At 44.4% G+C, this 24,443-nt stretch overlaps 1 protein-coding gene across 3 annotated transcripts in view; it reads right to left on the minus strand.

Moving 5' to 3' along the window:
- LOC135903790 (leucine-rich repeat and immunoglobulin-like domain-containing nogo receptor-interacting protein 4) overlaps window positions 1–19,512 on the minus strand; it is a 31,604-nt gene extending 12,092 nt beyond the window's left edge. The window contains exon 1 of one of the 3 annotated variants that reach the window (XM_065434193.2): window positions 19,361–19,512. The gene's annotated coding sequence lies outside the window, so the exon portion shown is untranslated. Of the gene's footprint in view, window positions 1–3,261; window positions 3,366–19,278 lie in introns of those variants that run through there. The other 2 variants (XM_065434191.2, XM_065434192.2) reach the window with 2 other exon arrangements.
- Window positions 19,513–24,443: the final 4,931 nt, after the last annotated feature.

Genomic DNA, 24,443 nt, shown 5'->3' on the forward strand with positions numbered 1-24,443 from the left:
TGCAAAAGATCGCAGTATCTATAAATAAATAAAAAATGAAGAGTCAGAAATGCCATGTCAGTACCCGGACACTAAAGCTAAATGTTAGGTTAGTCCAGGTTTGATTGGTCAGCTGGTATACCTAATAGGCGATACACGCACTGAGTGCTCACTTTCTCCCCTTTTCCTCTTTCTATTTCCCTTTCCCCCACACCCAGTGTAGGGTAGCAAACCGGATGCTCTTCTGGTTGACCTCCCTGCTTTTCCTGTCCTTGCTCTCTCTCTCTCTCTCTCTTTAACGAGATACTTCTAATCGTAGAAAATGACGTAAAGAAGAAACAATTGCGGCGAGGCCGAATTGACATTTCTGCAACGGCCTCCGCGCGACATAAAGTACCTTCGGAACCTCCGGATGAGGTTAGACAATCATTGAGTGATAAAGAAGAGACCAGAATGGGGTTCCAAAACAGCCGGAACCTGGCAACGTTTGTTCCCTTTTTAAGCGCGGGAACGTGATACGTAAACATGTGCAAACTATGACGTCATCATGACATCATCTGCTCCAAGGTTAGGAACGAAGCACCAATCCTCTACTTTAAGCAACATTTTCTTTATTTTTTCGCCAAGTACACCCAGACGAACCTGAATGATTTACCCACCAGTGTAACGTTACCTGATGCCTCTTTTTAAGGCTACTGTAGCCATGGAATGCTAACAGGCCACGTCAAGTTATAGCCGAGCTTATGTATCTATGCTCAAACAGGACCCAACGGAGTTCATCGCCCTAACAAGCCGAAAGAAACAATATCCTCCACAAATGAGTAAATAAAACCGAAGGATAAATTCCAACCAAAAATGAAAGTCGGTGCTGGCTTATCCACACACTCTTTGTTCTGTGTTGTGCGAGGCCTGAAGTGTTTCTTATTTGTTACGGTTTTGTTTTGTTTCTTCTTTTAATTTATGTTGCCCCACTGTTTTCTAGCAACCAGTCATCTACTACGGGAAAATCAATCTAGTATTGGAAAAGGTATTGACAGAAGTGCTAAAATGGTCAATATAAGAAAATCATAAATATATGATCAAGCTTAACAACCCTAAAACCGTGCGATAAAAAAATCGTCGGTTCCCGCGCTTATGTGGAAATCGGTGTTAAGCCAAATAAAATAGGCGTGAAAACTCACTATACTCCAACTTCTACAATGTCTGAAGTGAAGAAAATTGATGTATCAAGCCAGTATACAGAGTGTTTCATCGGACACTTTCGAAAATTCTTGAAGGTTGCCTGTGGCAGGAGATAGCACAATTTTAGTTCATAAGGTGGTCTACTCGAAGCGGCAGACACTACTTGCAAAACAAATTGAAATGCATAATCGAATCATTAACAAAAATCATTAATTAACGTTTTTAGCTAATTACTTCATGGCCCATTTTTCAATTTACAAATTCCAGCCGTGGAGTTCGCAAGCCAGATCCACTTGAAACGAATTCTCAGGATGACACCAGTTTCTAGATATTGATTCCCGAACGTTGCGGGAAAATGCATTGGCGTTCCAGTTACTCTCTTAACAAGACGTCGTTTTATACCTTCAAGCAGAAAAGTAACCGGAACGCCAATGCATTCCACCACAAAGTTCAGGAATTAATATTTTGAAACTGGTGTCATCCTGAGAATTAAACTAAACGCAGGACATGGTAATTTAAGGACATGTTGAATCTGGGAACTTTTAGGGACTCACTTTTCGCGAAATTGACCAAAACACGAGAAAATGCCTGGTGACCTATGACGTAAATTGACGCCATTGCCTCTGAGCTTTGTCCTTCTGTTTCTCTGTTATAGTAATCAGCAATCTTGATCCAAAAGTGTTACTGCAGAACGTGTTTTTCTAGTGTTGAGCACAACTTCGAAAGCAACGGATAGCAGAGGAGATAGACGCAAGCCGTGCTCTTATTAGAAGCCGGATCACGGGGTTTATAAGTTTGACGCGCTAATCTACTAAAATAAACTTATTTGCTGTTTGTCTTTGAGGTTTGTTTATCTGCACTGGTAAGGACAAATGTGTTGATTACGCAATTATCGGCCTTTCTTACTCACGGAGCTTCTAAAATACGCGATAGGCAGTTTTATGTTCATCATCATAATCGTCACCCTCTTCCAACTATGCATATAAATTTTACAGACGAGGAGGACATGGAAGCTATAAAACATTTGACGGATACCCCACGTATTTTAGGCAGTGGTAGGAAGTTTCAAGAGTCACAAACCTGGGATAAAAAGAACACAATGCGACACATGCGTCTTCGTGCATAATTGTCATGTTCACAGATGACAAATAATGGAAAACAAAGAATTCATGTCGTACAACCAATCAACAAACGTGACAGAGGGAGCTTACAAGTGGCACATAACGATTACGTCCGGCATAAAACGCAATTACCACGCATTTAACATGGGCACTTGAACAGGCATTACGCGTATTCAACATAAACATTACAAACACAGCCGAAACGACCAACCTAGCCGTGCTGTTTGTCTGTGCTTAAGCCTTGAATTCCTATACCACTCTCCTCGAGCGTCCCGTCAGGATAGTAAAAGACTCTATAACCTCCAGACACGAAGACAGTTCAGGGCACAATAGGTTTTCAAGTAGGCTTTCGTTACGCACTGCTCTGTTAGGTACGCGAACACCCAAGTCTTCGTTCGAAATACCACGATTACATGCCAAAATCAGGATGGCAATGTTTGTGTGAACAATGTGACCATATCTTCAAAGCTTGCTATACTAAAGACTGTTTTCCTTTGCCTAAACAAAGAAGTTGCAATATAACGTCGTGGGTTGACATGTTGATGTTGCACCGTGAATTTTCATGTCATCTCGCGGTATTCGAAAGGTACTGCAGAGGTGCTCCTCGTAATCTTTGAGAACGCAATTGTGTAGTTCAAATTAGAGTAAAATTCCCCCTAATTTTGCTGGAAGAAAACCCCTTCCCTACAGTTTCGCGTGCACCTGACTTCGTATCCGGTATGAATACATTGCTCAATCGCTTCCTGGTAAATTTTCAAAAGGATTGAAGGTAAAGTGCAATATAATGAATGTACAAAGGCTCTCAGAGGGATAGCAGCAGGGTCAGAAGACCTTAATTCACGCGATGCTAAAAGACCGCATATGGTGCGTAAAAAAAAAAAAAAGAAGTAGACTGAGAACCCTGTATACAGCACACGACTTGCCGCAGTCGCACTCTTGCGGATGCGAGACCCAAATGAGAGAACGCAAAAATCGGCACGCCTGTATCGGCTCTCAATCCAGGCCGCTAGTGACGTTGCGCCAGCAGTGCTCCCGTTCGCCAATAGATGGTGCCACGTTGCCCGTCAGTCGGTCCTCTGCAGCAGAGTTCCGCGCGGGCCTGTTCAAAATACCAATTCACGTCGAGAAGAACGTACCAGTGGTCCTCTTTAGTTCACTTTAGCTTCGTCAAAGAAAAGAAGCGGTCCTATTGCTCAGCTATTCCTGCAATCCTTGATCGGGCACCATTATTGTGGTAGCTCGCCGTCTTCTGCAGGTTATAGCAAGCGTCCTCCAAATAGCAAATACATATTATACGCCTGAAAATGCGCAGCTAAAGGTAATCGCTTCGAGTGCAAGATATATGGCAGTCCGCTAGCACTTACAGGAGCTATGCGATTTGACACTGCCAACCTATACGACATTAGTATGACGAATGACATATCGCTCGTTACATCAGCGCCTCTTGTATTGTGAACTTTATTTTTTCCCTTCGTCCTTGCGGCTATATTAAACTGATTATTACTGTGATCTCCTGAACGAAGAGCAAATCCTTTTGTTCTGAGCAGCAGTGCTCAGGACCACTAAACGTGGCACAGGCTGGCATACTAACAACGCCTCTGCAGCAAAAATACTAACATCACCACCCCCTCAATAAATATAAAAAACAAGGAGCAAGTCCCGCATCTGATTAAATCAAAAGGTCACAACAGACATATGTCGGTTATCGCTAGCTTAAGCTTGAAAAGGAAAAAAAAGAGGATTATCAACGGGCAAGTACGTTCAGAACTGTTAATATTCGGCGTGGACAACAGACCATCGACGTTACAAATCGCGCCGGAAGACTGGGAACAAATGTAAACAACGGGCTCTGCACAGCGACTACAGCATACAACACACTCAACTTACCCGTTGCAAAGCCAATGTAGGTTTCACCCCGAGCACTACGAGCAGCCACTCGGTATGGTGTCGCCAGCACTATCGCTGCCAGAACCACGTGAGGATACGCCGAATCCAGCACAGCCCTTCGTCTGAGAATCAGACTATCTCATTTATCACTTGAGACGCGACTCCCCGGCCTCCAAAGTTGCCCCCCGAAACTCGCCCCTTATTTTCGTCCAGCGTAGCGGCTTCAGTACGCTCGTCGACGAGCTTTGGTAAAGCGCGATGTTTAATCCCAAACACAACAAACATTGTGTTAATTAAACCCCTTTTAATTAAAATACCGGGAGATTAACCAAACGAGCAGATCGAACTGGGCGCTCCGTGGCTCTGGCGTTCGTCTGTTGAACACGACGTAGCGTATTCTATAAGACAAGATGGTCGATGTATGAGCGTTAAACAGACAATGGAACTCAATGAGAATTTCTAATTTAAAGCACAATTCTCTGCATCGAACGATAAGTCGAACTGCGATATACACCGCTCAAGAGAGAGTTCGACTTTGAAGCGTGGTTAAAATTAAAAAATTAAATTGTGGGGTTTTACGTGCCAAAACCACTTTCTGATTATGAGGCACGCCGTAGTGGAGGACTCCGGAAATTTCGACCACCTGGGGTTCTTTAACCTGCACCTAAATCTAAGTACACGGGTGTTTTCGCATTTCGCCCCCATCGAAATGCGGCCGCCGTGGCCGGGATTCGATCCCGCGACCTCGTGCCCAGCAGCTGAGCAACCACGACAGGTTTGAAGCGTGGTCACAGGATCACAACTTTTAAAGGCGATCTAACCACAGCTTGTAAAAATTACATCTGTTCAAGATGTGTGAAACCAGCGCACAGTCGCATAGAGGACTTGCACGTCGCTGTGCTGGTATCGCCGCTGTTGTGTGGCCACTGCAGCCAAAGACAAGACCGCCATGATTAGGGGGCAAGGGGGGGGGGGGGGGGGTCGGTTGTGTGTGGAGGGGGGAGGGGTAGGATTGGCTTTTAACAGAAGAGGTAAATCCCCTTCCGCGGACACCGCAACGGGATGAACACGTGAACTGTTCAGCGGTAAAATAGAAGGCCTCAGCACTCATCCTTTCCAAGTATAGTCTACCTTCCAAAATAGGTGACCACACACAAAGCTACTGAACTTCAGCGGTGCGGTGTGAAGAGGTGAATAGAACATGAATTAGTGGCATATGTGGCAGATAACGTTCTCATGCTGAGCACGTCGTTTTTCGTCAGATCACCGAAGGTAATACATTTTACAGTCAAAAAGGTCAAAAAATGCAGAGCACGAAAGCAAGTAATAAATGGGAACACTTCGCGCGGGTACTGCCCCAAATTAAAAAAGGTATAAAAAGAAGCTGCCCCCGTATGTTCTTCCAGAAACACTAGCAAACAAAGGGGCTAAATTTTTAGAAACTTATTTTGCATCCTTTTGTGCCGCCTTTCTCGTCAGAACTGGGCAACTCGGCGCGACGCAAAATAAGTTAATAGATCAAAGTAAGATCATTTTTACAGAACGCAGACCCTAAAAAGAATATATGAGTTGAAAGGCTCAGAGGTTAACCAGAATAACTGCCCGCTTTACTACTCTACACTGGGGGAAAGAGGCTTTTTGGAGTACCCTTGATAAAATAAAGAAACATAAATAAAGGGGAGGGGAAGTCCACACCACCAAGGTATAGCAGGCGTAAAGCCAATAAAAAGTAAGATTAATTCGGGGTGCAATTATTGAAAAATTAATTTGAAAAACAATGGGATATGGGGAAAGAGGAGAAGAGATGATGAGAAAATATCCTAGTTTTCATGTTTTCCGTCCGTGGCAAACACTGGTGCTACAAGCTCGGACAGGGCCGCCTCTATATTTGCATTGTCTGCTTCGAGAGGCTTGGACAGCGATTAAAGATGGTAAACAAGCACAGCGCGCCGGCGCCTCTACGATTCTTTCGGCCTCGCCTGACTCCCTGCACAGCTATATAGACACCAGCCTATGCCACCCCTGGCCTGCGAGTCTTCAGGCTATTCAGAGGGTCGAAGGTTCAGAGGGTAAGGCGGAGTAGAGGGGCTTAAGAACAAGACGATGCACACGAGCATGTGTAATACACAATAACAGAGTAATCATGTATGTTCGTATAGTGAAGGCGTACATGTGTATGCGAGCATCGCCAAACGCAAAAGTGCAAGAAGCTGCAAATCATAGTCGAGATAGGTCAACCATTTCTTGGACGAAAATATGATAGGCTCACAGACAATAGACTGTCCAAGCATCTGCTACCAACAAATGTTCAGTATTGACGGCGTTGTAACAACGCTCAGTTGAAATTTGTCATCCCGTTTCTAAAAAAAAGCAAACTTCATAATTCAGTTGTGATCACGGACTTCTTTATACTTACAGATGCTTAATTATGAGCACTTCTGCGTCTCAGAAGACTGACTTCATGTTCTAAAGCATGGAGATAATCAGTTTGGATGACGATAAAAGCAAACGCTGGAAATGGGGAGTGCAGGGGTGGGAGCGTCCAAGCGCCGCACCGGGTGCCGCACATTCTGTCGCCGCGCCACTGCATGATTATACAATGTCTGGTTTTGTGTACACGTGGCGGCTGTAGATGTATGAAATTAATTTGCTCGATATTAATATGGAAAGAGAGAGAAAGAGTTGCGATAAAGGAAAGACATAGTTAATCTGCTTGCACTAGGGAAGCGGGAAATGGGAGTGAAAGATAAGTGGAAGGCGAGAAGCAAAATCCGCAGCATGAACGCACACAAGCACAGGCGTTCATCGTTCCGTCCATCACAGGCGATCATGCACATTGGTGGACGTCAAGAGGCGCAGCCACTCACGCAAAGATACGAACTGATGTTTGCCACGTGCCAGCAAGGGAGTTCGTCTCTGTCGCCTCGAAACAAAACTTACGCATAAGAATAGCTCGTTACCCTGTGTGCGCCGTGTGTGGCCTGCCACACGATGCAGACATCGTGTGCATCGCGATGGTCGAGAGGCGGAAGATGTGAATTGCGCTGAACCAGCTCGGAATTTCTAACCGGTTCGCGAACCGTTATCTTATTTTTCCGAGCGGGGAACTGAACCGGAACGGCGAAATTGCAGCATATTGAACCCCAAACCAAGCCAGTTAATTCTTTTTCGGTTCGACATTTTAGCGTCACGTTGAAGTCGTCCCCAAATCCGCAGTCTAGCCGAGGACGTGACACGTTCTTCACCAAGATGCTCTACGTGAGTAAGAGGAAAGGCCTCGTCGCTTCTATCATTTCCTAGTGACCTCTTTCTCTATCTCTCTCTCTCGCGCTCTCTCTCTCTCGCTCTCTCTCTCTCTCTCTCACCCGCTCGCTCGCTCTCTTATGACCGTTAAAAAACATACATGCGTACCCGCAGTGGCTATGGTGTTTGGCTGCCAAGCACGAGGTCGCGGGATCGAATCCTGGCCGCGGCGGCCGCATGCCGATGGGGACGAAATGCGAAAACATCCATGCACTTAGATTTAGGTGCAGGTTAAAGAACCCCAGGTGGTCCAAATTTCCGGAGTCTCCCACTATGCCGTGCCTCATAATCAGATCGTGGTATGGCACGTAAAACTTCATAATTTAACATAGATGCGTTCTTTTCCCAAACGCTGTAGACACCCAACCTTGTGTTTTCCGCGTACCCTGGTTGCACGTCATAAATCAATCAATCAATCAATCAATCAATCAATCAATCAATCAATCAAAGCTTTATTTCAGTTTGCAATACGGTATGCAGCACAAACTGGGGGTCAGAGAGAAAAAGCAATCAATACGACACCTTGACAAAGCTGTCGAACCGAAAGGCGTCGCTTGACAAAGCTGTCAATGTCGAACAACATTGACAATCGCGACAGGAGAAAAAAAATGAATGAATAAAAGGAAAAAGTTGAGCAATATTAAAGTACAATATGTGTAGTGCAATCAACTATCTCGGACATTGTGAGTACAAGAGTTACGTAGATCTTTATACAATGATATATGAAACTTCAAATGCAATTATAACATGTAGTGAATACTCGCATATTAAATAAACAGAACGAAAAATATTTGGATTAACGTGAAACAGTGTAAAATTATAATAGAAGAAAAGAGAGAGATATAGAGAAAGCAAGGACAGGAAAAGCAGGGAGGTCAACCAGAAGAGCATCCGGTTTGCTACCATACACTGGTGGTGGGGGAAAGGGGAACAGAAAGAGGAAGGAAGGGAGAGAGTAAGCACTGAGTGCGTGCTCTAGAATATAAGGTCAACAAGAACTAAGTCACGAATAAGTCTCCAATAGCACAAAATGACGTATAGCATAAATTATCACAGTATTGAGTGTTCATTTAGGCAATATGTATATCAATTTTGAAACCATAGTTAGTTCTACATCGGGGCAATGTATAAGTATGTCGTATTCTAGTTTCATATGGCGTAATATGCGGTGCGAGTTTTACTATGCGATTAAGGAAGTTATCATTTTTTTGCTATATTTTTTTATAAAGACAGGCAAACCTGTATTCAAGAAATGTATTTACTCTAACAATTTTATATTTTAGGCGTAGGGGAAGTGTGGAGGCATCATATGAGGTATCAGAAATTATCCGGAGCATATTTTATTTTTTTTTGAAGAACAAATAATTTTTGAACATTCGAAACAGTGGTGTTACCCCAGACTAGAAAGCAGTAATTTAGGTATGAGTAAAAGAAAGCGTATTATAAGCTTAGCTTACTCTTGACAGATAAACTATGTCTGTTACGTGAAAAAATTTCGATAAATGTGGAAAGAGTAATGCAATTAAGTTTTATTTATGTGAGCGTCCCATGTCATAGTAGTAGCAAAAACTACCACAAGAGAAGTAAATTCATCAGCATAATCAATATTATTATCATTTAAGACAACAGGGGGTGGATTTGATATGTACTTCTTCGAGTGAAAAATCATTGCCTTTGTTTTACCTTCGTTAAATTTTAGTGAATTGTACACTGACAATTTCGCCAGTAATGAAAGAACCCGATTGGCAGTGTCAGTTACTTTCAGAATGTTATCGGACGAAAAGAACAGGGATGTATCATCTGCATACCTGATGAATTTTGCGTCGTTAGTGATAATAATAATGTCATTGACATAAATAATAAAGAGCAGAGGTCCCAATAAACTGCTTTGCAAAACACCATTTTTGATTAGCAGGACTTCAGAAAAATAGTTTGCAATTACTGCATACTGGAAACAGAAGTTTAAATATGATTTAAATTCATTAAGGACGTGCCCCGTACACCATAGTGTTGTAGTTTTGCGAAAAAAAAGCTGTGCTTGAGCGTGTCGAACGCGTTGATGAAGTCTACAAATATGCCTAATGGGAGTAGTTTGGATTCAAGTCACTTAGTATATGTTCTTTTTGATCAAGTAGCACGTGTACGGTTGATCTATTCCGAGTAAAATCACACTGGCGGTCAGTAACTACAGAGTGCTTGAGAAAAAAGCCTTGCAGACGGCAGCGAATCATTTGCTCCAGTCTCTTTGAGAAATACGGATGGATCGATATAGGCCTCTAGTTACCCAAAATATTCCTATCGCCTTTCTTGTAAATGGCGGCAACTCTTGCTAGCTGCATATCTGCGGGAAATTGTCATGTGATCAGCAGAATGTTAAATACATGTGTTAGGCACGGGACGAGCAAGGATAATACATATTTTACTGGCCTGCTTTCGACATTAAATGCGTCTAAGCTAGAGCTATCGCGTAAAGCATTAAAGGTAGAAAATACCTCATTGTCGTCTGCTTGCTCAAAAAACAGTGACTGTGGTGTTCGGTTATATAGAAAACAGGAAAAGTTAAGATTGTAGCAGCTTCTACCAACCTGGGAAAAGAATTCACTGAAAGCAGCGGCTTTGAGCCACATAGTTTTTGTCCGCCTATGGTTAAGCTTGTGAGTCTCTAGGTCTAGGTATCCCTGTTTAATAGTCCCTTCAAGTATCTCCATTTATCTTTTGATTTGCGTAGGAGGACTAAGTCAAATAAGTTATTGTAGTAGGCATTCCTAGCAGAGCCAATTTCGCTGTTTTGTTACGTAGGGATTTGAATTGTGTCAGATTTTCAGGGTTTTTATCGTTTATGAATTTAGCAAGCAGTTTGTGCTTCTTTTTGATAAGACGTATAAGTCGAAGTGTCATCCATGGCTTGCGTGCTTTTTTGCAAGGTGAAATATCATTGATCGGGAAGCAGTCGTAGATCGGCAGGAAAACTTGAAGAAATTCTTTGTATGCGTTTTCAGACATGCATTGTTCGTAAACTGGACTCTAATCTACAGATGCAATGCAGCCCTCAAGTGTTTCAAGCCGTCTATAGGAAATTATCTGGTGCCTTGATTTCACAGAAACACGCAGGTAGGTGATCGCTAATGGGTACGGCTATACAAGCAGACTGCGAAGCTGTAGCATGATTCGTGATAATTACGTCCAGAGTTGAAGTTGTGGCAGTTACTCGCGTTGAGTGATTTATGACATTATTAAAATTAGCACTTCGAATTGTGACCAGCATTTGCTGTTGAGCGAGGTTGTAGGTGGCCATGTCAACATTAATGTCTCCTCCAACATAGGATGATAAGTTATCAGAAAGAAACGTCATTTCACGTTCGAATAACCAAAAAAATCAGACAAGCTACCGTGAGGAGTGCGGTAGACAACAGAAAAAGAAAATCGACCGCTTTGGACGGTAAGCATTTCGACGTTGCTGTTACTCAGTGTTCTGATAGCAGAACGCATGCGCAGCCTTCTTTTTTGCTATTAGGCGTTCCTTAGATTTACAAAGAAATTTAAAACCGAGGCTTTCTTGGTTAACCCTCCCGGACTTTGCTGACCGCGCCTTGTCGAACAGCTCAACCTTAGGACAGCACATATGTAGCGTTCCTAACTAGAACGGCAACAGAAATGACATCATCTAAGTGAGACGGGTGTCGTCCGCCATTTTATTCCAACTTCTTCCTTCTCACTTCTCCCCTAGCACCTTCCTTCGTCTTCTTTCATGCGTCCAGCGCAGACCGCTTCACTCTTCCGGATTTCTTTTAATTACACCTCCTGGGGTAATACTTGAATACGTTTCCAATAGCGGCGCACTCCGTTTGGCCCGAGGCTCCGGTGTACCAGACATTCTTCAATATTCCATGCTGGCATGCAGTCTTAATAACTTGAAATGGTCCGCAATATTTTGAATTTGAGGGCACAGCTCCTTTCCTTACAAGGACATAGTCTCCAGGCTGTATGTCCGGTATCTCGCTACTGTGCCTTTTATCAAAGTTTCGCTTCATGCGGCGCTTGTAGATCTCCTGTTCTTTGACAGTTTTCCTTACTTCCGCAAGTTCGAGGTTCTCTAGGAGACCTAGCTCACGATCTGCAGGAAGTATGGGCGCTGTACCTGAAGTTACAAAATGAGGGCTGCAGCCTAAACTCGTGGTGTATGATCTGTTGTGATGCTTCACAGCGGCCTCGAGACAGCACTTCCAGCCACCGGCAAAGTCTGGATACATCTTCAGATACTGTTTGATGTCTCGTATGGCACGTTCCGCTAGGCCGTTTGCTGCCGGGTGGTATGGAGAAGAATACTTTATCATGATGCCGTGCTCCTGGGCCCACTTTGATAATTTGGCACTCCGAAAAGCCGGCCCGTTGTCGCAGACGAGCGTCTTTGTGTGTTTAAAACACTCAGCTTTGAGGAGGTCTATTACGCTGTTTGCGTCTTCTTTGCCAGCTTTAGCCGCAATCGTCCGTGTGCACTCATCTATGGAGAGCAAGAAAGCTTGCGTTCGCTTGACTCCTTCCCCCTTCTTTTTGAGCTCCGCGAAGTCCAAATGAATTACTTCGAACGGGATGCTTGAATATTCAGGGTTTGTCATAACGTCTGTCGATTGCTTGAATTTAACTTTGTTCACCTGGCAGAGGTGGCATGTGCGGATGTAATGGCTGATGTCGTTTTTCATGCCCGGCCATGTGAATCTCATGAGCAATTTCTTATAAGTGCGCCAGAAGCCATCATGTCCACCCGATTCAGGGGTGTCGTGGTATAGATGAAGAATCCTTGGAATCATAGTTGGTGGTACGTGATACCTTCCATTGATAAACTGGAGCTCTTCTGTACCTTCCCATAGCTTAATATGATTGATTGTATCTGGATTATTGCTTGATTCCTGTACAAGTAATCTTGATAGTGCGTCAGCGTCAGTGAGGAGTGGGCCAGGACGGTGCGAAATTACGAAATCAAATTGTTGCAGATAGTTCACCCATCTAGCAATGCGGCCTCTTGGCTGGGCCATGCTCAGAAGTTGAGTAAATGCTTGATGGTCCGTGAAAAGTATGAATTTGGCACCTTCCAGGTAAGTACGAAAGTACTGCACAGCTTTTAAGACGGCCAGAGCTTCCTTTTCTGTGGTACAGTAATTGATTTCGGCGGGTTTCAGGGTATAGCTGTAGTACCCCACGACGTAGTGTTTGGTTTGATCAGCTTGTTTGGATGGCTTCTGGTATAGAACTGCACCGGTAGCATAATGTGATGCGTCCGTGTTCAGCACGAAAGGCAAGGAAAAATCCGGTATTCGCAAGATGGGGTCCGACGATATTAGTTTTACAAGCTCACGATAGACAGCTTCGCACTTCTCGTCCCAATGAAAAGGCACGTCTTTCTGAGTTAAACGTGTGAGGCACCTTGTTCTCAGTGCGTAGTCTTTGATAAACGCCCGGAAGTGTCCTGCAAGGCCAAGAAAAACGCGCAGGGAGTGCACATCATAAGGCTTTACCAGCTTGGAGATTCTCTCTACCGATTCTTGCTTGGTGCTTTTAGTCTGTCCATCAAACACCCTGCCAAGAAATACTACGGTATCTTGAAAGAACGCACTTTTCTTGAAGTTGACTTTGAGTTGGGCAAGACTGAGGGCATGAAGAACTTTTGAAAGATGACTACGGTGTTCGTCCTTTGTCTTTGAGTAGATGATGATGTCGTCGATGTACACATTGCAAAATGTGCCCAGGTAAGGTTTCAGAATGTCCGTCATAATCTTCTGAAACCACGCAGGGGAGTTTTTCCAACCAAATGGTAGGCGGTTGTACTCAAACAAGTCAAATGGGGTTATGAACGCGGTGTACTTCTTCGTTTCTTCACTTAGTGGAATCTGCCAAAAGCCCTTGCAGAGATCTATTCGTGAAAACCAATGGCAACCACCGGTTTCGTCAATGATGTCGTCGATTCTCGGCATTGGATAAGGTATCAATTCAGTTTGACGATTGAGAGCCCGGTAGTCTGTGCAGAGGCGGAATGTCCCGTCTTCTTTAGGTGCAATAGTGATAGGAGAAGCAAATGGGGATACAGAAGGCCGGATGATACCTGCGTCTAACATTTCTTGCAACTCCTTTTTCAGCCACACCTTTTTATCTCTGGACATATTATAGGGGGTTCTACGAACCACTGTTTTATCTGCGAGCTCGAAAGGAACGACATGGGATTTCATTGCTGGAGGGTAGCTTCCTATGCATATAAGCTCTGGGTACTTAGTCTTGATGTCTTCGTGGTGAAAAATTAGCCTTGATACACTAGGTTCTTCACCAGGGTCTTCTGTTCTTATCGTGTCTTCGGCCATTACCTTGTCATCCCAATAGAGGTTCATCTTAAGTTTTTTCATGTCTGGACGGGACAAAAGAAAATCGTAGGTGACATTTGGAATGGCCAATACGTCACTGGTAATAGCATTTCCTTGAAATTCAATAGCCAGGGTTACCCATTCGCTATGCATGGTCACTGACCCATCGTAGGCTTGGACACGCAATGTTCTACCAGCGTGCAGACGACTGGCATCCACTCGAGTCTTGTTGATAATAGATACCGAAGCTCCACTGTCAACGAGAGCCTTCACTTCAATGCCATCTACCTTAATGGGGGCGTACAATAAGCTTGACGACACCAAATATACTGTCTCACTGAAGCTCTTTTTCTGGGGCTTGTGATGCACGGTAGACAGATTATGTGGAAGTAGGTTGCCGTGAACTGCGGTAATTGGTTCTTCACCATCCTCACAGTCATGATTTACGCTTCCCAGAGATTTGTTTATGAAGCTGTGTTCACATTCAGTTGACGGCAACGACTCTAGATTGGCATCAAGTTGCTCTGTTCTACCATCTGGCTGTCTTCTCGATGTAATTCTTGGCACTGAGGTCTGTAGAAAGTTCAGAAGGTCATCAAACGTTCTTGGACCTTTGAGCTGGACATGACAACGGATCTCGATACACAACCCTTGCGTTATCAAAGCTACAACAGCAGAAGACGACAGCTTCGGTTCTGCAGAATACAACAGGCGACGCTTCTCAAGACAGTACTCAAGCAGAGAGCCACCTGTATAACTGAACCGCAGTGCCTCATCCCATCTTTCTACTGCGTTGCCTTCGAAAGCCCCTAAAAAGTTGCTTTTCCACAGTTCCCAACATGTTGTTCCATAATCCATGAGTTGCACGTCATACCATTTTCTGGCTATACCGCCCAAATAGCGGCGCATATGCAAAATCTTTGTGTCGTCGGAGTGCCACAGATTCTTGTCACAGGCGTACTCGAAAAAACACAGCCAGTAGTGTGCATTTTGCGATTTTCCTTCAAAAACATCTGGTTCAACAATACTTCGTGCTGACTGCTCTCGACTAAGCGCTTGGACGAAAGTTCTCATTATTTCGATCTGTTGTATAATGTTCCTTTGCAGTTCCATAACACTCAAGTCTAGGCTCACCTTCCCGGCAGGCGTTTCCTCTTTGAGGGTGCCACGTCGTATGGGTTCCAGAACGAGTTCGCTCAGTGTCTGCAGTTGTAGATTCACTGTCACCGATCCTGTTTGCACGAGGGCTTGGCGGCTGATTGCAGCTTGTTGCAGTACCACGTTGATCAGCGCGGTAGAACTAACTTCAAGAGGAAGGTCCGTCGCTGGCTCACCGTGCACTTGGTATCGGGTGAACACAACAGACTCTGATGACGCCTGGTCGACGAAAAACGTCACCCGCATCGCTGGTCTTCGAAAACTGTCGGCTGCGCCAAAATGTAGCGTTCCTAACTAGAACGGCAACAGAAATGACATCATCTAAGTGAGACGGGTGTCGTCCGCCATTTTATTCCAACTTCTTCCTTCTCACTTCTCCCCTAGCACCTTCCTTCGTCTTCTTTCATGCGTCCAGCGCAGACCGCTTCAACATATATGACGAATCAGCTCTTATGGTTATCTGTATATCTGTATAGCATCCCTCGAGTTGTGCCGGTGACCAACTCTGTTCTCTACAGAATTATGCAACGAAATAATTCAGTATCCTTACTGCAACAAAATACGCGCCTTCAAGCGCATAGTTCCTTTATTAAAGCAAATAATTCTCTGCCTTCTCTGCCAGGGTTTGGCGCGTATGTTCGGTCGATTTTTCGCCGAATAAAGTAGGCCACTCCTGGAGACCGTGCAATCCGGTGGTCGCGTGGGTCACGTGAGTCGCGTGGTCGAAGCACAAGCGTATGTCCGTCCCGCTGAACAGGCGCGTATTTACTATACGCTTCAAAATGCGGTGCAGAACACGACACTGCGCGATACCGCGAAGCCAAAAGACAAGACTTCTGCGATGGGGAGGAGCACGTGAACACCTCCTAGTGCATACATGCAAAAAAAAATTTAGCGCGTCATGCGTGCCTTTGCACAGCATTTAATCGAAACAATTCATCAACGCTTCGAGTTTCGCTTAACGTTGATTCCAACACGTGCGTTGAATCTACCATAATATTCTTTTAGTGCGGTGAACCTTTGCGCGCATTTTCTTGCGCAAGAGAGAGAGAGATAAAAGGAAGACAGGGATGTTAACCAATCAAGAGTCCAGTTGGCCACCCTGCGCTGGGGGAAGGGAGTAGGGAAATAGAAAGAAGGGAGATAAAATAAGTATTGCATGGGCCTCCTCATCATCCTAATAATAATAATATTTGGGGTTTTACGTGCCAAAACCACTTTCTGATTATGAGGCACGCCGTAGTGGAGGACTCCAGAAATTTTGACCACCTGGGGTTCTTTAACGTGCACCTAAATCTAAGCACACGGGTGTTTTCGCATTTCGCCCCCATCGAAATGCGGCCGCCGTGGCCGGGATTCGATCCCGCGACCTCGTGCTCAGCAGCCCAACACCATAGCCACTGAGCAACCACGGCGGGTCTCATCATCCTACAAAATAGTATTCACTTTCAACTGAACGGTACGGCTAATTTTCCTCAACGTTCAAACAAAGTAATACACTGAGCACTTCATCTTCAATCTTCATTTCTTACTACGCAGTGAGATTAGGCACGATTACGAGTGACGGCACGTTGCAGCGCATTACAGGCTTAGGCCGGTGAAGAATGTTCAAACAAGGTCTTTTAATCGAAGGTCCTTCCTGGCATTAACTGATTCCTTTATTTTCGTTTCTGTTTGTCTTTGTTCTTTCATACGGTCCGGTTGGTACCATCGCGAGAAGCCGTAGGCGGGGAGCAGTGGTAACGACCTACAAATTCAAAGCTCACATCCGATGTCTGAGAGCAGAACGAGAAAGCTTACTCAATCAGCATTTTGTTCGGATCGTCTTATGAATTAATCAACAAAAGAAACCAGTCTGTAATGCTCATACCGGGATTCTGCCCTTTATGTAATCCCTCAAGGACACGAAAAATATAAAAAGCTGTACAATCGGTCGAGCTTCCTTGAGTGAAACAGTTGACTGCAGTTTTCTGTTCGACGCCGCAGTCACTCCGCCATACAAACGCACAGTATTTTCTCAGTGTGGTGCACCGCGGCGCCTAAGAAACGACGCTCTCAAGCTGTTAGGGACAACAAACGTTGATTGAAACGAACACGACAGAATCTGAATAAGCAATATCGAACTTCGCCATGCAGAAGCGTTCGTCTGCTCACTCCGCGCACATAACGCGTGAAGGCTGCGGCATAAACTGACTGTCATTTGTATACTGGATAACGGCAGAAAACCCGCATGCTATACTATTAAGAGTGCTTTCCGAGAGTAAAGAGTTGCAGAGCGTGACGTCACGAACACGCGGCGGCGCTGTTGTTACATTCGGTTTAAAGTCACTTGATTTCTTTCTCTTCTAGTTTATTGTGATTAAGACGTGCCTTCAGGCGTAATGTAGGCTGTGTGCTGTATTTATGTCGCGAGGCCAGTGCAGTGTATGAAATCGAGCAGTGTTCTGTCGTATTCGTTATTGTGCACCCAGTGATCACAGCTGGTCGTGGCACTCCAGCGTGAGCCAGCTTGCAGTAGGAGACGGGAGCGTTCCATTTGCAAGCCGGACAAGTCCATACTAGGCGGTAGGCATCTGCTTCCGTCACTGTAAGAGAATACCACCGACATGTTGCACGCAACGGAAAGTACGGCGGGTTCCATACAGATGTGGCAGTAGGCAGTAAGGGAAACCCCATCGCGGAACCTTCTGAGCACTTCTCCCGCCATAGTTGGGTGACGGGAAAGTGAGAAGACATGCAGTGGGACAAATGCACGTGTGTACCGCCGGAGGGAATATTTACGGGTGCGGAATGAGTTGAGGGGTTGAGGTGCCGGAGGAAAACTGACGGAACATACTGAGTAATAGGGCTATGTGCAATCTGGTCAGCAGCATTGTTGTGATGGTTCGCAGCATGACCTTGAATCCAGTGCGTATTGAAGCAGGTACCTTTATTGCGATTCTGGATGTGCATCGTCCCACAAGTCAAAGTGCCTTTCTTGAGTTTAAGAACTCAAAAATATCACTTTAATTCAGTCAAAGCAAGAAAAAAATATCGGCAAGAGCTACACAATGACGTCAATCTTATCTGCATGCAAGATAAACACACGTGGTGAAGTATTAAAAAAGTACATGACAAAGATGAAAGCGGTGAAGAGCGAAGACCGCAGAAACCGGGGACACAGAAAATATGACAAACAGAAGGGCTAACTTACACCTGAAGTTTTAGTTGTGAGAACATGTTATTTATTCATACTATAGAAACCATACGTGAACTCGTATCACAGACGCACCGAGGGAAAAACAAACAGAAGATGACGACCGCATCACATAACAATGTGAGAAAAAATGCAGATAACGTGCCGGTATCTGTGCGTCAGCCATTACCTACACATACAACACCTGTAAGTAAGGCAATTTTCGCTTGACCAAGAAATGTTTCCGCTTTTGTGCGCGCTAAAAAACATTGATCAACGAAAAATTGTCAATGTTGTCGTCTGCGCTTTCTGCTAGCACCACGCCCCTTGGTTTAGAAACATACGATTTGTCTTTTTTTTTCACTAGTGGCTTACTTAAGCTTGGGTACTTTTGAGATCATGTGATTTCGGATGCCTACAACCAAAAGCGATTAAACTAAAGAAGTCGCACTTTCGCCCGAAAGGCGAAGCATCGATCGCGATAGGAAATTAGTAAACAGTTATACGAAGTAAGGATAGTAGCTTTATCGGCCGTATAAACTCAGAAACATTCGCTTACTAAATGAATTAACAAGAATGGCGTCAGCGCGCACAGGCAAACATGAACACACCATGCTCAATGATTGCGGGCAGTCGCTGTCAGAACGCTGGCGTGAGCTGCTGACGCAAGCGCGGCAGCAGCAGCGAGCGAAGTGACCTCCGTGCTGTCTATCGCTTCAACACAAACAGCGGCTAGAAAGCAGAACGCACAAAGGTATGAGCCGTCTGCGAATCGCTTTCAAGGTACGGCGCGCGCGACCCCGCGCCGCTGCGCGAAGTACGCAGTTGCTGGCGGAGTAGAAGCCGCCCCTCCCTCGCTCCCGCGCTGCCTCCCCACTTTCCTCCCTTCCATGCGCAAGATTCAGCCGCGATCATCAGTTCCCCTTGCACCCGGTCGCGAAATACGCGGTTGCTGCCGGAGCCCGCGCCATTTATAGGCTCCGGAATGCTGCCGGAATTTATAGGCTCCGCTGGGGCCGAAGCCTGTTAATTCCACGAGCGCCAAAGCGTTCCTGGCTGAACAGCGAGCGATCCAGGCAACCTCACCTCGACAGAAAGTTTAACAGCTCTTGGAAAAACTTACAAATTGGCATCCCATCAAGCACTGGCCGAGGAACAGGATTTCGCGCCGTATCTGGCACAAGCTGCAGTGAACGAGTGCTTACTGTGGGACCTGCGGCACTGGACGTCAGCACCAACCAAATCAGCATCTGCGCCTGCGCTGACCACCGCCAGCTGGGGACGAGCGCCAAAGCGTTCCTGTCAGAACAGCTAGCGATCTAGGCAAGCTCACTCGACAGAAAGTTTAACCGCTCTTGCAAAAACTGCGTGTAGGAGGTGTGCAGTATTCCTTTCACATTTTCTTTTACGCTAAGCAGAAAGTTCGGATTGCTCGTTGTTCACAATGGGTGATAAAGTACCAAGCACAATCAAAGAACTCTTCAGATGCGTCTGTGACGCAAATGCAAATCAAAACAAAGAAATTGATAGCCTAACTTTAGGAAAGCATGCAATGCGTGAACGTGGCCTTTAAAGGGTGGCGTACAGCAAAAGTCCTAGAAACCTTAAAAAAGAGCACGCCAACTTAAAGAAGCAAGAAGTCGAAATAAAACAGGCACTTTCTGCTACACAGGAGGAACTTACTGAGATTAAGCAGTACAGTAGAAACAATAATTGGAAAATTAAAGGCATTCCCCTATTGCATGACTAGTCTTTGCTTGAGGTTGTCCAGAGAATCGGGGATAAAATTAGAGCACAGGTTGCATCAAGCGATGTTGGCGTTGTGCACCGCGCGCCCACAAAGGTGAAAGAAAAAAAGAACATAGCAGTTAGATTTTTTTTTTCAGAGAAACACGGGACAAAGTGCTCCAAGCAGCAAAAAGGATAAGGTTTTCCGCCAATGAAATCTGGTTTGCTAACACATGTCCTGTCTACATCAATGAGCATCTTTGTGCAGAGTACAAAGCGTTGCTCGGCATGACTATTGCCAGAAAGGAAGAAAAGGGATAGAAGTTTGTGTGGGTTTCCGAGTCTCAAATACTAGCCAAGAAAGCGGAAAATGCTAACGGAGTTCGCATAACTTCTAGTGCAGACCTCTCCGAGGTTGTGTAATTTGCCTCAATAAACTGACTGCGAGCAACCGCGTGCTCATGGACACTGTTATGCACGACACGATTAAATATGGCAGTTACACAAGGCTTCGCCTTTTACACTGCAACGTGAGAAGCTGAAACAAAAATTATGATGAAATGATAGCGCTTATTAGTCGACAAAGTGTGAAATGTGATTTTCTAGCACTATCCGAGACATGGCTAAAAGATGCTGAATTCATAAACGTTAGTAGCTATCAATTTGTGTCCCTTCCAAAGAAGTCAAGCTCCCGAGGCGACGGCATGGCGCTTTTTATATTATTCCGTATCATCTTTAAGCAACTTGACAATTTTGTGGAAACAAATTTAGAAAAGATACTGGTGTTTTTCGTAGAAATGCAAAATAGCATCATGGTAGGTGTCGTGTATATGCCACCAGATGCGAAAATTCAGCCGTTTCTTGAAACATTAGAACACACTTTTCAGCATTCTACAAGTGAAGAAGAAAAAATCATTTTATGCGGTGATTTTCATATAGACACGGGCAAACACACAAGCGTGGAGTATCAGCGCTTAGCGTTGATTTACGGCTTTAAAAATTGTATTTTAGAACCTACAAGAGTAACACCAACGTCATCTACAACAATTGACCACATTTTGTCAAACATTGAAAGCGAATGCATTACAGCCGGTGTGATGACAGAACACATTCGAATCGTTTTCCAACTTTCCTATATGTCTCTAGCACTCATCTTCAGACAGAGAAGCAAACCATATCCCTCTCACTGAGGGTAGATTGCGAAAAGAGCAAAAGAGCAACTTAAGAAACAATTTTTAGGTCATAGCGATACAGATGCTAACGCAGCCTACGCAAAGTTTGCATCGTTACTACAATTAAGATGTCTAAAAGTAGAGCACAAATCTAGCAGAGTAGCGTACTTGTCCACACCAATTTGCCCCTAGATGAACGAGCAATACTCTAAGTAATTAGATTGCGAGAACACTAGCTGGCCAAAATGAAGCAAAATAGAGATGACAGATATTATAAGGAACTGTACAGAAACACACGCATCCTATCATTATCGATGATGAGAAAACGGAAAAAAGAATGTTACAGTAACCTTATTGTGAAAGCTAATGGCCATACAAAGGAAATTTGGCGTATAATAAAGGCAGTCACCGCGCCGGAACCACCACAATTTGTTTTACCTGACCTAAATGTTATAGATCGTAATGAAAGGGAACTTGCAGACGTAGTCAATGATTATTTCGTAACCATGAGAAAACAGTTGGCAGCCTCGACAAACGTAGAATATTACTCACCGCTCCCTACTGTGCACAAGGATACTTTTGTTTTTCGAGAAATTACAGGAGCTGAAATCATTGCAGTTGCACGTCATATGTCATAACACAAGGTCATGGGTCATGATGGAATACCAGTTAAGCTACTGACGCACATCATAGAAACATTCTGCAACCTTTAGCAGTAATATTCAACCAGTCATTCGCAACAGCCGTGTACCCCAAACAGCTTAAGATAGGGAAGATGACACCAATATACAAAGGAGAAAGCCTCGACAATATCGCAAATTACCACCCCATAACAATTTTGTCATGCGTGAACACTCTTTTTGAAGAACTAGTGGTCAAAAGAATGATCGACTTCATTACAAAATACAGTCTCCTATCTCCGAATCAACATGACTTTAGAAATGAATACTGCACGGGTACTGCAGTAAATTTTGTGGCAGAAGCATACCCTGCATTAAACAATAACCAAATCATCATTGGCATTTTCCTAGATATAAAAAGGCTTTTGATTCAGTGAACCGCGATGTCTTGCTGTACAAGCTCGAACGCTATTGATTTAGAGAGATAGCTTCAAAATTTTCCTCGTAGTAATTTGACTCAGCGGACACAGTTCGTACAAATACGCGGCAGCAAATAAAACAGAAAACTCGTTGAAACAGGAGTACCACATGGTTCAGTACTTGGACCGATCTTATTTCCCCTTTCCATCAATGATTATCTTCCCTCCTTGGCCCACATGCAAACAGCTCTAGATGCAGACGACACTGCTTTACTTATAGCACACCGCTCTCTTCAGGAAGCAGGATTACTCGCCAATGAAGAGCTACAAATAACTTCTCAGTGGTTTGCACGAAACAAATTAATGCTAAATACAAATAAAACTGAGGACGTTGTTTTCCCATCAACCGAAAAGTGCTACCTGAAATATGTGGGCTGTACATTGGGGGAATTGCTACTGAAAAGGTAAAAGCACATACCTACCTTGGCATGACTTTCGACTCATCATTCTATTGGGCAATTCATATTGATCATCTGTGCAAAAACCAAGCTTTGGATGCTTCGCGTTATTTAGGCTCGAAAATATTTAGATTTCCACACACTACGTATATTATATTTTAGCGTATTTCCCTCCAACCTAGCATATTGCATAGAATAATGCAGCGCTTGTCTGTGGTATTTGTTTCCTTGTGTCCTCGTCTTTTTCGCGCTGTTTCACCTCAGTTCTAAGTATGAACCAACTAGCCCTCATCAAGATCTTACTAATGCAAATTTCTTCTACAATGGGCTCCTTCCTCTCATCACCGGCCTTGCAAGACCCAGCATACGTATGTGTCAACCTCATCGCCATAACCACTTGCCAGTCACGTTCCTTGAGTTACAGCGCTTGTCTGTGGTATTTGTTTCCTTGTGTCCTCGTCTTTTTCGCGCTGTTTCACCTCAGTTCTAAGTATGAACCAACTAGCCCTCATCAAGATCTTACTAATGCAAATTTCTTCTACAATGGGCTCCTTCCTCTCATCACCGGCCTTGCAAGACCCAGCATACGTATGTGTCAACCTCATCGCCATAACCACTTGCCAGTCACGTTCCTTGAGTTACAGCGCTTGTCTGTGGTATTTGTTTCCTTGTGTCCTCGTCTTTTTCGCGCCGTTTCACCTCAGTTCTAAGTATGAACCAACTAGCCCTCATCAAGATCTTAATAATGGGGATACGCTTATACTTCATATTGTTGGGTGGTTAGCATAGTGCAAAACAGAGATGTAAGAAGCATTGTATCAGCGCCTAAGAACGCGTCATCCACAGAATTTTTCAGAAATCTCAACATATTACCATTAATTGTCGTTAGGCAATACAAAAGCGCAACATTTGTACACAATATAATCTACAAGAACTTGCCGTATCACTCATCAGTTTTAATAATACCCAGGCGTAACACTCGACAGGCGGAACAAAAAGAAATTTAATCTGCCGATAGTTCACAACGTTTACGGCCATCCAACAATATCCTTTGTTGGAGCAAAAATTTGTAACAATATGTCTAGCTTGATTAAATGTCTGCCAAATATTTCACCAATGCTCAAGAGATTCTTTCTTTCGAGGAACTAACAGTCACCATATTAACATTGTCCTTGCAAACTACTGCTGATATTATATAAATACCATATCGATGCTGTAATTTTCATATTAGCATTCTAGTTGCTAATTTACCCTGTACTAGCACAACCATTTTGTAATAGATGCTCAACTAGCCATATCGGCTATAGATCCAGATGCTGTCACAGTCATATTGTGTAACTTTTAGTGCAATAAAGCATTCTTCTTCTTCATTATTGCTACCGCAATAAAGAAATTGGGCAGTTTCGCCGAAAGGGGATAGTCATTGAAAGCGATAGCAAGCTTTAGCGTTGCACTAAAGCTCCTCAGGGCAGTGTTTCAGAATATTCGGGGGCGACAACTTGGCCAGACAAAGCACGCGAGGCAGCTGCTCCTGTGGAGCAGAAACAGCACCCTGCAAGCTATTAGACGTCTCACAACGCTTGCAGGATGAGCGCCGACACCGGCGTTCAAGCGTGCACGAAATGCGACCAAAGTTTGCAGCTTTAAGGGCACTGTCTGTCCCGCTCGGACCACTGTATGCACCACGGTGCAGTACGCACAAACCTGTTTAGCAGGAACGCTAGTATTTGTGCGGACAACGGTCATGCGTGCAGAGGGAGGCAGAACGCTACCCTGGCGCCGCTGCAGAGTAGATTGAGCTGGCCGACAGGTTGTGCCCACGTTTTTGCACTCAAACGCACTGCGCGTCTCTCTCGTCTCGGTAGACTTTCCCGCCTTGCAACACGCGGGT

The sequence above is a fragment of the Dermacentor albipictus genome, chromosome 4 (assembly GCF_038994185.2).
Source record: "Dermacentor albipictus isolate Rhodes 1998 colony chromosome 4, USDA_Dalb.pri_finalv2, whole genome shotgun sequence".
Taxonomy (NCBI): Eukaryota; Metazoa; Arthropoda; class Arachnida; order Ixodida; family Ixodidae; genus Dermacentor; species Dermacentor albipictus.